This window comes from Artibeus jamaicensis, unplaced genomic scaffold (assembly GCF_021234435.1).
Source record: "Artibeus jamaicensis isolate MK-2021 breed Jamaican fruit bat unplaced genomic scaffold, CSHL_Jam_final contig_601, whole genome shotgun sequence".
Classification (NCBI taxonomy): domain Eukaryota; kingdom Metazoa; phylum Chordata; class Mammalia; order Chiroptera; family Phyllostomidae; genus Artibeus; species Artibeus jamaicensis.
Window position 1 is genome coordinate 2,579,270 of NW_026521902.1, and position 12,370 is coordinate 2,591,639.

Sequence of the window (12,370 nt, forward strand, 5' to 3'; positions counted from 1 at the left end):
TTGTGTGAAACAAACTGTCACTTCCCTTGTAGGTGTACAAAGTTTGAAGATAATGTAAGTAAAGTGTCTGGTCCATGGAAGAGAGTTTTTTGTTTTTTTAAAGATTCAATTTGTTGATTTTTAGAGAGAGGGGAAAGGAGGAGAAAGAGTGGGAGAGAAACATCAATGTGTGGTTGCCTCTTGAGCAACCCCCACTGGAAACCTGGCTTGCAACCCAGGCGTGTGCCCTTGACCAGGAATCAAACCAGTGACCCTTTGGTTCACAGGCTGGCACTCAATCCACTGAACCACACCACCCAGGGCAGAAGAGAATTTTTAATAGTATTTCCTTGTATGATTCTTGCCAGAGTTTGATAGTTTATGCATGTCACTCTCGTAGGTTTTTTGTGTTATTTGTTTGTTTTTATAATAACATGAGCCGGTAGACTGTTCTTGCCCTTCTATGTATTCTTTTCACTGTGATTTGAGACATCCGTTCTTATGAGTTGATTCAGCAGATCTTCAACATAGCCTGTGAAGGTCTGTCTCAATCCTCTGACATAACTCACCATCCAAAATTAGAAAACCCACAAGGAATTACTATACCATGAATGAGTTTGTCTTCATAAAAAAGAACAGGATTAGACCCTCGACCACTTCAGATAATGGAATTATAAGATTCAAGCTATAAGTCATAAAACAAAGAATCAAAAGTATAAAAAATGAATGGGGTGCAATAAAGGATTAGATAGGTATCAATGATTACAAATGATTATTATAAACTCAATGGATGGGTTGAACAGAAGATTAGAAGTAGCTGAGGTTAGCTTTGGGCACTGGAAGATAAATCTGACAAAGTTATAAAAACTGTAGCCCAGCCCTGACTGATATGGCTTAGTTGGTTAGGCATCAATTTGCAAAGTGAAAGGTTGCTGGTTCAATTCTTAGTCACGGCACATGCCTGGGTTGCAGGTTTGGTCCCCGGTCCTGGTGCATACAAGAGGCAACCAATCAGTGTTTCTCTCCCTCTCTTTTCTCCTCCCTTCTCCTGTCTCTAAAAATAATAAATAAATAAAATATTTTTAAGTATAGCACAAAAGATAAAGAGACAAAAGTGTGTGAAAGAGAAGACGTATGGTGACTAGAATATGTTTTAACAAATGTTTGAAAATATTCTGCAGGAGGGTAGAGAGAATGAGGAGGGATGGAGAAAATTCTGATTATTTACAAATTTATTCAACATCTATTTATAAGCCCCTAATGTGTGCCAGGTACTATTTTAGGCTCATACAACAGATAATGCATGATGAGAAGAGATCATGGTTGACCATCTTCCAGAACTGATTTTGGACAAGAAATCTGAGTCCCAGGAAATGAATCTAATGATACACTCAGATCACAGACACATCAGAGAGAAACTCAAGAACTCAAAGATGGGGGAATATTTGAACAGAAATCAGAAAAGAAACAAATGTTTTCCACAAAGCAACAATAGCTGGACCAGTAGCATATTTCTCAACAACTACAGCAATTAGAAAACACAGGAACATGACCTTCATTGTCTTTAGAGGAAATACCTGGCAACTTAGAGGATGACACCCAGTTCTCCCATCATTTGGGAATGAAGACAACTTGAACAAACCAGCAGTATACTGTCTACTCCTGTTTAGAGTTATCTAAATTCTTTTCAATTTTTGTTTGATAATTGGAGAAACATAAAAAAGACTGAGTATTAGATGGTATAAGAAATTATTTCATTAGTGATAGAGGTATTATGGTTAAATAAGATATGTCCTTATTTTCATAAAATAAATACTCAGGAATTAGGGATGAAATATCATGATGTGTGAAATAACTTTTTAAAAATCACAATGAGATATTATTTTACATAATTACCTTTGAATTTTTTTTAATCTGAAAATATCAAGTATTGGGGAAAACATATGTGCTGGTGGAGGTATAAATTGGCTAATTGGAGCGTGACTTGGTACCAAGTGATAAAGTTGTAGATGCAAGTTCCTCCTACCCACCCATGCTACTTTTAAAGTTTATATCCTAGAAAAATTCTCCTACATGCTGGTTAGAAGTTGTGTGTATGTGCCCCACTGTCCTCAGCGTGCGTTTTTCCAAATTTCCCAGTCTCTTGTTTACTGTGTCACAGTACTGTCTATTACACAGAAGTCTACTTTCCTGAAAATCATTAACAAAGGGCGCAATCTTAGCACAGAATTGGTATAAGAATGTTTAGATAACATATTATTGTGTTCTGATATGCATATGCATCACCTGTGATGTGGGCTGGCTAATAATGCTTGAATTACATCTATTCAAGCATTGGCATCTAACTTACAGTACAAAGGAAATACAGAGGAAAGAGGACCATGTTAAATACCACCACACAGAACAGTCAGACCCAGAAGGTAGAATACTCCACAGGAAAACCAGAGTCATGGAAAAAGGGGTTGTTTGACATTAAAGGAAGCTTAAGGGACACAGTCCATAAGCTGATGGCATATGTGTTTTGAATTGGGTGTGATCTGGAAAACTAGACACTATTGGAATAATTGGGAAAATATGAATATGGAATGAATGTCAGATGACATTAAGAAATTATTGTTCATTTACTTAGGTTTATTCATATTAATATGGCTATGTGAGCAAAAGATCTTTTTAAAATGTAGACACAAATATTTAAGATCAGCATACCAAGACATCTAAAATCCTGGATTTTAAACATATAAAGTAAGTTAAATTTGTAAAATAAGGGTGAAATAAAGTCATTTTTATTTTAAGAATAACTCCGAGTTTATCATGCATCCTCAGTGAAAGTTCCCTCAGGGATGTATTTCAGGATGAAGGAAACTGAACACTTTGATGCAAGAGAGAGGAGTGTACAAACGAGGAGCTGAGCACATTTAAACAGCTGTTGACTGCATAAGACAATAACAATAACATTAGTATGGGGCATGTAAACTAAGAGCCAACTGCAGGCTGGGCGTTTACCACCAGATGGAAGAGAGGTGGTCAGCGTTGTAGCAATCAGAGGCCACTACTGTTCTGAAAGATGGTACAGAAGTTAACCACCTTTAGACTGTCAAGGATGCATGTTAAAATATCAAAGACATTTACTAAAAGAATAGAAATAGAAAGAATAACTTCTAAACCACAGAAGAGGAAATAAAGGAGAAAAAGAAAACACGATCATTCTAATTGCAAGCAGGAAACGGGAAAAAACAGCATAGGAAAACCACTGAGTGACACACACGACCACAGTCACAAAGTCAAATATACCACTAGTCAAAATAAGTATAATTTCCCATCTTTCCTAGGATTGTTGGATTGGATGATTTTTAAATATCAAACTGGATGTTGTTTACTATAGTGAATTTCAAACAGAGGCACCAAAAAAGTGAAAATAAAGGGATGAAAAAGACACATCAGACAAAAAACTAACCAAAATAAAGCACTGTCGGAAATGAAGAGAATCTCTACATAATCATAGATGAATAATTCACTGGGAAAAGTAAATAATTTTTTATTTGTATTTACAAAGTAATATAGCCTATAAACATAAAATCAAATACTGACAGAATTAAAAGAAGTTTATCATTCCCAACGACAATGGGAGATTTTAACATACATCTCGGATATTTCTAGATCAAACAGGCAAAGTTGCTAAGAAATATATTAGCACTCCATAAATAAGCAATCTTTTTTTAAATCTTCACCTAAGAACATGTATTTTTCGAATTGATTTTAGAGAGCGAGAAAGGAGGAGAGAGAGGGAGAGCGATTGAGAGAGAAACAACAATATGAGAGAGAAACAGTGATTGGTTGCCTCCCCTGCACTCCACGACTGAGGTCGAATCCACAACCTAGGCATGTGCCCCAACCAGGAATTGAACCCCTAACATTTGATGTACAGGACAACTCTCCAACCTGGCCAGGGCATAAATAAGGAATCCTGCATACAATAATTAGAGAATTCACATTCCTGTCAAGTACATATTGTACATTTACAAAAATGGCAAAAATTGACTATATACTAGGACATAAAATAAGTCTTGACAAATCACAAAGGTTATCACACAAGACTGTGTGCTTAAACCACAATGCAATTAAATTAGAACTTGATTTTTAAAAAAATTATGAGTGTATTTATTTTTTCTTTTTATATATTTTTAAGATTTTATTTATTTATTTTTAGACAGAGGTGGGGAGGGAGGAAAAAGGGAGAGAAACATCAATGTGTGGTTGTTTTTCACTCACCCTCCACTGGGTACCTGGCCCACAATGCAGGTATGTGCCCTGACTGAGAATTGAACCACAATCCTTCGGATTGCAGCCTGGAGCTCAATCCACTGATCCACACCAACCGGGGCGACAAAGTGTATTTAGAAAGTTACAGAGTCAGTAGGAGTGAGTCAGGTGGGCTGTGTAGGCTCAAGGAACAAGTTACAGAGGCAGATAAAGGGCCCTTGGAGTTTAGGAGAGGGAAAGGCAAAGGTAATGTGCCTGCAAGGGGGCGGGGATGGGAAGGGGAAGGCACGGGTGGGCTCCCTAGGGGGAGAGCATGCCAGAAATGGATTTTTAAAAAAGATACTTTTAAGGCTCCATATAGTGTGTGTGTTTGTAAAAATTAAACACACACACACACTTCCAGATGAATCATAGGTCCAGTAAAGGATATCGTGATAAAGAGACTACAGCTTACGTGTGGACAGCAGCTGTAGTCAGTTGTCACCAGATTAAGTTTACAATAGTCCACACTCATTTGTATAAAATACACCTGACTTTCGCACAGTCCAAACTTGTGAATTAAATATGAAGGGCTAGGAATCACTAGCCCTGCTTCTTTCAAGTCTTTGATGGGGTAATTAATGTCTGCATTTCCCCCAGGGATGCAGTATTGCTTCTGGTTTAATTATCTTGGCAATGGGTGGAAGTTCTAGAGGCTTCCACTTGGCCCTGCCTACCATAGTGACCCCATAATGACCCCATAGGTCAGAGCCAATGTAGAGATTCTGTCAATTGCCAAGTATATCTATTCTAATTAGTTTCCAGTAACCAGGAAAATAACCACAGGATGAGTCGTCAGTCAACTGGGCCCACTGTGACTCAAAATAAGTTGAGATTCAATCTGTCCCCTGCCCACCATATACCCCTACTTTGAGTGGTGAGCCACAGTGGCATTTTGAATCCCAAAGAACTGGCATCAGTTTGAGCCAGTGTGTTGTAATTCTGACAGCTCTGGGTATTTCCTTTTCCCCAATGCCACTTACTCTAGTAAATGTCTGCAGGTCCCTTTAGGGAATGCTGAAGGAAGATTGAAGTGTTTATTTGTGAAGGTGATGCAAGGTCCTCCTTCAAGGGAAGCTGACCTCTTCCAGACTTAAGTCTGGAAACTGGGTGAAAAGGCAGCATTCTCTATTATGATGACTAAACTAGGGTGTTTGGCACCAGCCCTGGAGTTTTCCTGGTATATAGATCAAGCGTTATTCTAGTAGGCCAATTTTCTAGTTCATTCCTGGGACACCATGATCAGTTAGCTACCACTGAAGATCTATGCAGGACAAGGTGTTCTGATTGTGGAAACATCCCTGATGCCCTTTATGGTTGAAGTGCCCACCTTGTCTTTGATGGTTAAATGCTTCCACTGGCCCATGCTACAGTGGAATACCACCACCCTCACTGAAATCAGAAGCCCATCTTAAAGTTGGCACATACAGTCATAGCTGGCCTATAACGGGAGCAACCACAGAACTTTCCAAGGATGCAGGAGACACCCTCACTAATACATTTGTCACTGCCTTAGTATAGGGGCTGTCTTCTCAGGCCTTCACACAGAATGTAGTTAAGAGATAGGTCACACATGATGCATCCAATCTAACACTGCAGTCTCCCCATGCCTTTGGCTGTCCTCCTCCACTTCATGCCAGGAAACCTTTGACATCTTTACCATATTAAATTTAACCTCACTAAACCCGAATATTGAATTCAGGTTTAGATGAATTCCATATTGAATTCAAGTTTCAGTCAAATAACAAAATAAGTTAGAGACACCTCTAGCTACATGAGCTAACACATTAACCCTGGAATCTAGTAAGCATATTAATATAAAAAATTTGGCCTGCTATAGTATTATATTTTTCTCTGCTTGATCTACCAATCTTAGAATCCATTCCCACACACGTTCCTCAGGTTACTGTGAATATATATTAGCAAAGCCCTGCAATTCTTTTGGTGACTAAGCTACTTCCTCCTGGGTCACACAGTGTTCCTGTTTCTCTAGACCATGCCAAGGTTTGACACTATGTGTGGGCCTCGTGGCAACAGGCAATGGCTGTGGTGGATCCAGAGGCGAATGAGCATCCTCTCTCAAGGCATCTGCCTCAGATAAGATTGTCACAAGTTTTTCAAGTCCAGAAAACTTGGACACCAGAGGGCAAATGACTCCACTGATAAGGGGCCTCAGAATGACCTGACAGTTCAAGGCTTTCAAGATTATCACTTTTATTTGGACATCTCAATTCACTTGAGATGTTTCAGTTTCCGAGTTTTGTATCCTATTCCTTCATGACCAACGTCCTAACTTTCACATGAAAACCTTTGCAAGCTTCTTAATTCAACAGTCATTATAATTCATCTACCAACACAATTACATTTTATTTTTGATTTTCAGCATTATTTTGAAGCTACAAGAAATAAGAAATTCTTTTAGGGTTATCACGGAAGCTCTCTGGTTCTCATTCCAAGACTTGAGCTGAGAGTTAACAGGCCTGAGCTTGCCATTTTCTCCTTATAATAACCTGTCTTGTGCCATACGGTTATTATTACTGCCATAACAGGGAAAGGCAGCAGCCCATGAGCTCCCCAGACATGTGTGCCAACAGGCACTTAATCACACTAAACACAGGTGGCAGTTCGATATATTGTGATGCCACTGATTAGTATGGGTTACTGACCCCCATTTTTTATTGACAAAGAGGTCAGCACTGTGCTCAAACCCAAGGGCACAGACCAGTACCCAAATCCTACCTTCATGGGTCTATTTCTTGGGACATTCAAGGTATCAATTCTTTTTTTTTCTTATAAAGATTTTACCTATTTATTTTTAGAGGGGAAGGGAGGGAGAAAAAGAGGGAGAGAAATATTAATGTGTGGTTGCCTCTTGCACTCCCCCAACTGGAGACCTGGCCTGCAACCCAGGCATGTGCCCTGACTGGGAATCGAACTGGCGGCACTTTGGTTAGTGGGCTGGCACTCAATCCACTGAGCCACACCAGCCAAGGCCTGGTATCAGTTCTTTATTCGTGTGTGTCCAATCAAGACACAGAAACCACATAGTAATTTAAACTGCATAGTTTAATATAAAGAATTACTAAACAATGATAGGAAAGTAACTATAAAGATGTGTAGAAGATTCTAGAAAGTATCTTAGAGATGAATGAGGGAGCATCCCCAAGGCCCCAAGGCTGCGGTTCTAGGACCTGGATGGGAGAGCAGTTTGCTGTCTTGCCCAGACAGCTAGTCACCAATCACCAGGCAAGCAGGAAACACCAATCACCAGGTGCAGGTGAGCTAAGGCTGGTGGACAGGCATGCAGAGGCAACTGAGGTGCCTGGAGTATGTGGTGTTCACATCAGGAGGGTTGTGGGAAATAACTCTCTGGGGTGAAGTGAGCTGAGGCTGGTGGGAGGCCATGCCGAGGGAGTCAGGGCACTACCATGGGCATGAGGCTGGCAGTGTGCTGTGCCTGCATTGAGAAGGCAGCAGCTAAGTGATCACTGGGCCCATGCTGGGGCTTCCTGGTAGCCGAGGGGACTGCTTCACATGGGTACCTGGCTAGAGCAGAGCACCCCTGGATGGCTCCCCCTGCCTCCAAAAAATCATGTACACATTGCTGTAGACCATGTAGCAGGAGCGAAAAAGAAAAATGCATTGGAACTAGGAAGGAAAACTCCCTTCCTCCTGCATTGTTCCTCCTGTGCCCTCTCCATTATGCTCACTGTAGAGAAGAAATGCTTAAATATTCTAGTGCATTACTACAGAGTAAGTACCAAATAATAATTTAGAGCTGAGAGTTAATAGGTTAATAACTGGTATATGCTATCGATTCATTTGTAAGGAAAACTACTATAACATTTTAAAATATTTATTGATGACCTACTATGTACCAGGCATTGTCATAGGCCCTAGCATAATAGCAATGTGCAAGACAGATCAATTGCCTCTTCTCACAGAGCTCATGTTGTAGTGAGGGAAGACAGACAATGAACAAACACACACAAAGATGTCAATTGTACATAAGTGATATACAAAATAAAGCAAGAAAAGGTGTGCAGAGTGCAGATATTCCCTGTCTTAGCTGTAATGGACAGGCTTATAGCAGGCTAGCCCTCCCACCAAGAGCAAGAAGGACTAGATAAAAATAAAAACAAACAATTTTTTTTATTTGAAGTCATCAAAGAGCTACTAAGACAGCCAGAACTTGAGGGGCCAAGTTTCAAGAGAGAATGAAAAATCATTTAGGAGAGCCCAAATTCTACTTCACTTTTCATCCAAAAGGATTTGCCAGATTGTAAGTGGTATAGGTTGCGAGGCTAAGAAGTTTATCAGAAAGTGGGGGGGGGGGGGCGGCAGGGTTGGGAGTATAAGACAAAACTGTACTTGAACAATAATTAAATAAATCTAAATAAAAATAAAGAAAGTGGCCACCAAGACTTCTGGCCTAGATGGAGGCACAGGTAGATACACTTTGCCTCCTGGCACAACCAAAAGAAGGACAACAACAACTATAAAAAATCACCAAAACTATCAGAAAAATCAGACAGTATGAAAGTCCAACAACCAAGGAGTTAAACAAGAAACATTCATCCAGACTGGTGGGAGGGGTGAAGACAGGCAACCAGGGTGGAAAGGACTTGAGGAAGGAGGCAGCTGAGGACTAGGTGAGGTGGCAGCTGGCAGACTGGGTGGTCCCACATTTGCATGTGGATAAACCAGGAGGAGTGACTGGAGAGCAAGACAGACCATGCAACCTAGGGTTCCAGTGCAAGGAAATAAAGCCTCAAAACTTCTGGCTGTAAACACCTGGGGGAGTTCTGGTAGTGGTAAATACTCCCAGCCTCACAGGGGAGACTGTTGGAGTGACCCACAGGGTCTTAGAATATACACAAACCCACGCACCTAAAAATCAGCACCAGAAGAGTCCAATTTACTTCAGGATAGTGGGGAAGTAACTGAAACCCAGCCCACAGCCAAGTAAACTGCATGGCTCCCTCTTAAAACCCTCCTTGTACCCCAGCACCAAAATGCAGCAAGATGGGTTGCCCCACCCTGGCAAATACCTAAGGCTCCACCCATTACTACATAACAGGCATGCCCAGACAAAACAATATGATCCAAATGGAAAAAGAAAAAACGATGAAAGCTCCAAAAATAGAACTAATCAATGAAGAGAGAGTGAACATATCAGGTGCAGAATTCCAAACATTGATAATAGGGATGCTCACAGAACTGGTTGAGTATGGTCACAAAATAGAGGAAAAAGTGAAGGCTATGCAAAGTGAAATAAAGGAAGATGTATAGGGAACCAATAGAGAAGGGAAGGAAATTGAGACTCAAATCAATGGTTTGGAGCAGAAGGAAGAAATAAACATTCAACCAGAACAGAATGAAGAAGCAAGAATTCAGAAAAATGAGGAGAGGCTTAGGAACTTCTGGGACAACTTTAAATGTTCCAACATCTGAATCATAGGGCTGCCAGAAGGAGAGGAAGAGCAAGAAATGGAAAATGTATCCGAAAAAATAATGAAAGAGAACTTACCCAATCTGGCAAAGAAAATAGACTTCCAGGAAGCCCAGGAAGCCCAGGAAGCTAAGGGGATCCCAAAGAAGTTGGGCTCAAAGAAGCATATACCAAGGCACAACAAAATTACATTTTCCAAGATCAAAGGTAAGGAGAGAACCTTTTAAAAAAAATATATATATATATATTACTAATTATGCTATTATAATTGTCCCATTTCCCTCCACTTTATTTGCCTCTGCCCTGTACCTCACCCCCATTTCTTCCCCCGTAATATATGTCCATGGATCATACATATAAGTTCCTTGGCTTCTCCATTTCCCTTACTATTCTTTACCTCCCCCTGTCAAATTGGTATCTACCATTTATGCTTCTTATTCCTTGTACCTTTTCCCCCTCCCCCTCCCTACTGATGACCCTCCATGGGATCTCCATTTCTGTGATTCTGTTCCTGTTCTAGTTGTTTGCTTAGTTTATTTTCATTTTAGGTTCAGTTGTTGATAGTTGTGAGTTTGTTGTCATTTTGCTTTTCATATTTTTGATCTTATTTTTTTCAGATGAGTCCCTTTAACATTTCATATAATAAGGGCTTGGTGATGATGAACTCCTTTAACTTGACCTTATCTGTGGGGCACTTTATCTGCCCTTCCATTTTAAATGATAGCTTTGCTGCATAGAATAATCTTGGATGTAGTTCCTTACCTTTCATGACTGTGAATACTTCTTTCCAGTCCTTTCTTACATATATTTATCTTGAGAAATCAGCTGATAGTCTTATGGGAACTCCTTTGTATATAACTCTCTCCTTTCCTCTTGCTGCTTTTAAGATTCTCTCCTTATCTTGAATCTTGGCTAACTTAATGATTATGTGCCATGGTGTGTGCTTCCTTGGGTCCAACTTCTTTGGGACTCTTTGAGGTTCCTGGACTTCCTGGAAGTCTATTTCCTTTGCCAGATTGGGAAAGATTTTTTTTTTTTAGTTTTTATTTTTCATTAAGTTTTTAATTAAAAAAAAGTTTCATTATTTTTTCAAATATGTTTTCAATTTCTTGCTCTTCCTCTTCTCCTCCTGGCACCCCTATGTTGCAATGTTTAAAGTTGTCCTGAAAGTTTGTAAGCCTCTTCTCATTTTTTAAATTCTTATTTCTTCATTTTGTTCCACTTACATATTTATTTATTCCTTCTGGTCCAAACCATTGATTTGATTCTCAGTTTCCTTCCCTTCACTGTTGGTTCCCTGCACATTTTCTTTTATTTCACTTTTCATAGCCTTCACTTTTCTCTCTATTTTGTGACCATACTCAACCAGTTCTGTGAGCATCCTGATTACCAGTGTTTTGAATTCTGCATCTGATAGATTGGCTATCTCTGCATCACTTAGTTGTATTTTTTCTAGAGCTTTTGTCTGTTCTCTTATTTGGGCCTTGTTTCTTCTTGGTGCATCTGTTATGTAGTAAGAGGTGGAGCCTTAGGTATTTGCCAGGATGGGGCAACCCACATCGCTGGGTTGTGGTGCTGTATGTGGGGGAGGGGTCCAAATGGGAGCAATGCCTCTTGCTGGAGTCTCAGCCAGCTTTTAGTCAATTCTCCCACTATCCACAAGCAAATTGGCCCCTTCTGGTGCTGATTCCCAGGTGGGTTTGTATACATTCTAGGACCCTGTGAGCCTGTCCAATGAACTCTTCTGTGAGGATGGGAGTTTCTCCTGCCATCTTAACTCCCAGAGGTTTTTTCAGTGAGAGGCTTTATTTCCCCACACTGGAACCCTGGGTCATATGGTCTGTCTTGCTCCCCAGTTGTTCCTCCCAGTTTATCTGCATGCAAATGTGGGACCACCTGGCCCTCCAGCTGCTGCTTAGCCATGTATGCTCTCAACCCTGGCTGCCCGTCTCCACTCCACCTACCAGTCTGAATGAATGTTTCTTCTTTAACTCCTTGGTTGTCGGACTTCCATACAGTTTGATTTTCTGGCAGTTCTGGTTGTTTTTTGTTATTTAAGCTTATTGTTGTCCTTCCTTTGGTTGTGCAAGGAGGCACAATGTATCTACTACACCTGCATTACGGCAGGAAGTCAAAAGATAAGAAGGGAATCTTAAAAGCAGCAATAGAAAAAGACAGTTATCTACAAAGGAGTTCCCATAAGACTATCAGCTGATTTCTCAAAAGAAATCTTGCAGGCAAGAAGGGCCAGGAAAGAAGTATTCACAGTCATGAAAGGCAAGGAACTACATCCAAGATTACTTTGTCCAGCAAAGCTATCATTTAGAATGGAAGGGCAGATAAAGTGCCTCCCAGATAAGGTCAAGTTAAAGGAGTTCACCATCATCAAGCCCTTATTATATGAAATGTTAAAGGGACTTATCTGAGAAAAAGAAGATCAAAGATATGAACAGCAAAATGACAACAAACTCACAATGATTAACAACCACACCTAAAACAAAAACAAAAGCAAACTAAGCAAACAACTAGAACAGGAACAGAATCACAGAAATGGAGATCACATGGAGGGTTATCAACAGGGGAGTGGGAGGAGTAGAGAAGGGGGGGAAGGTACAGAGAATAAGTAGCATAAATAGTAGG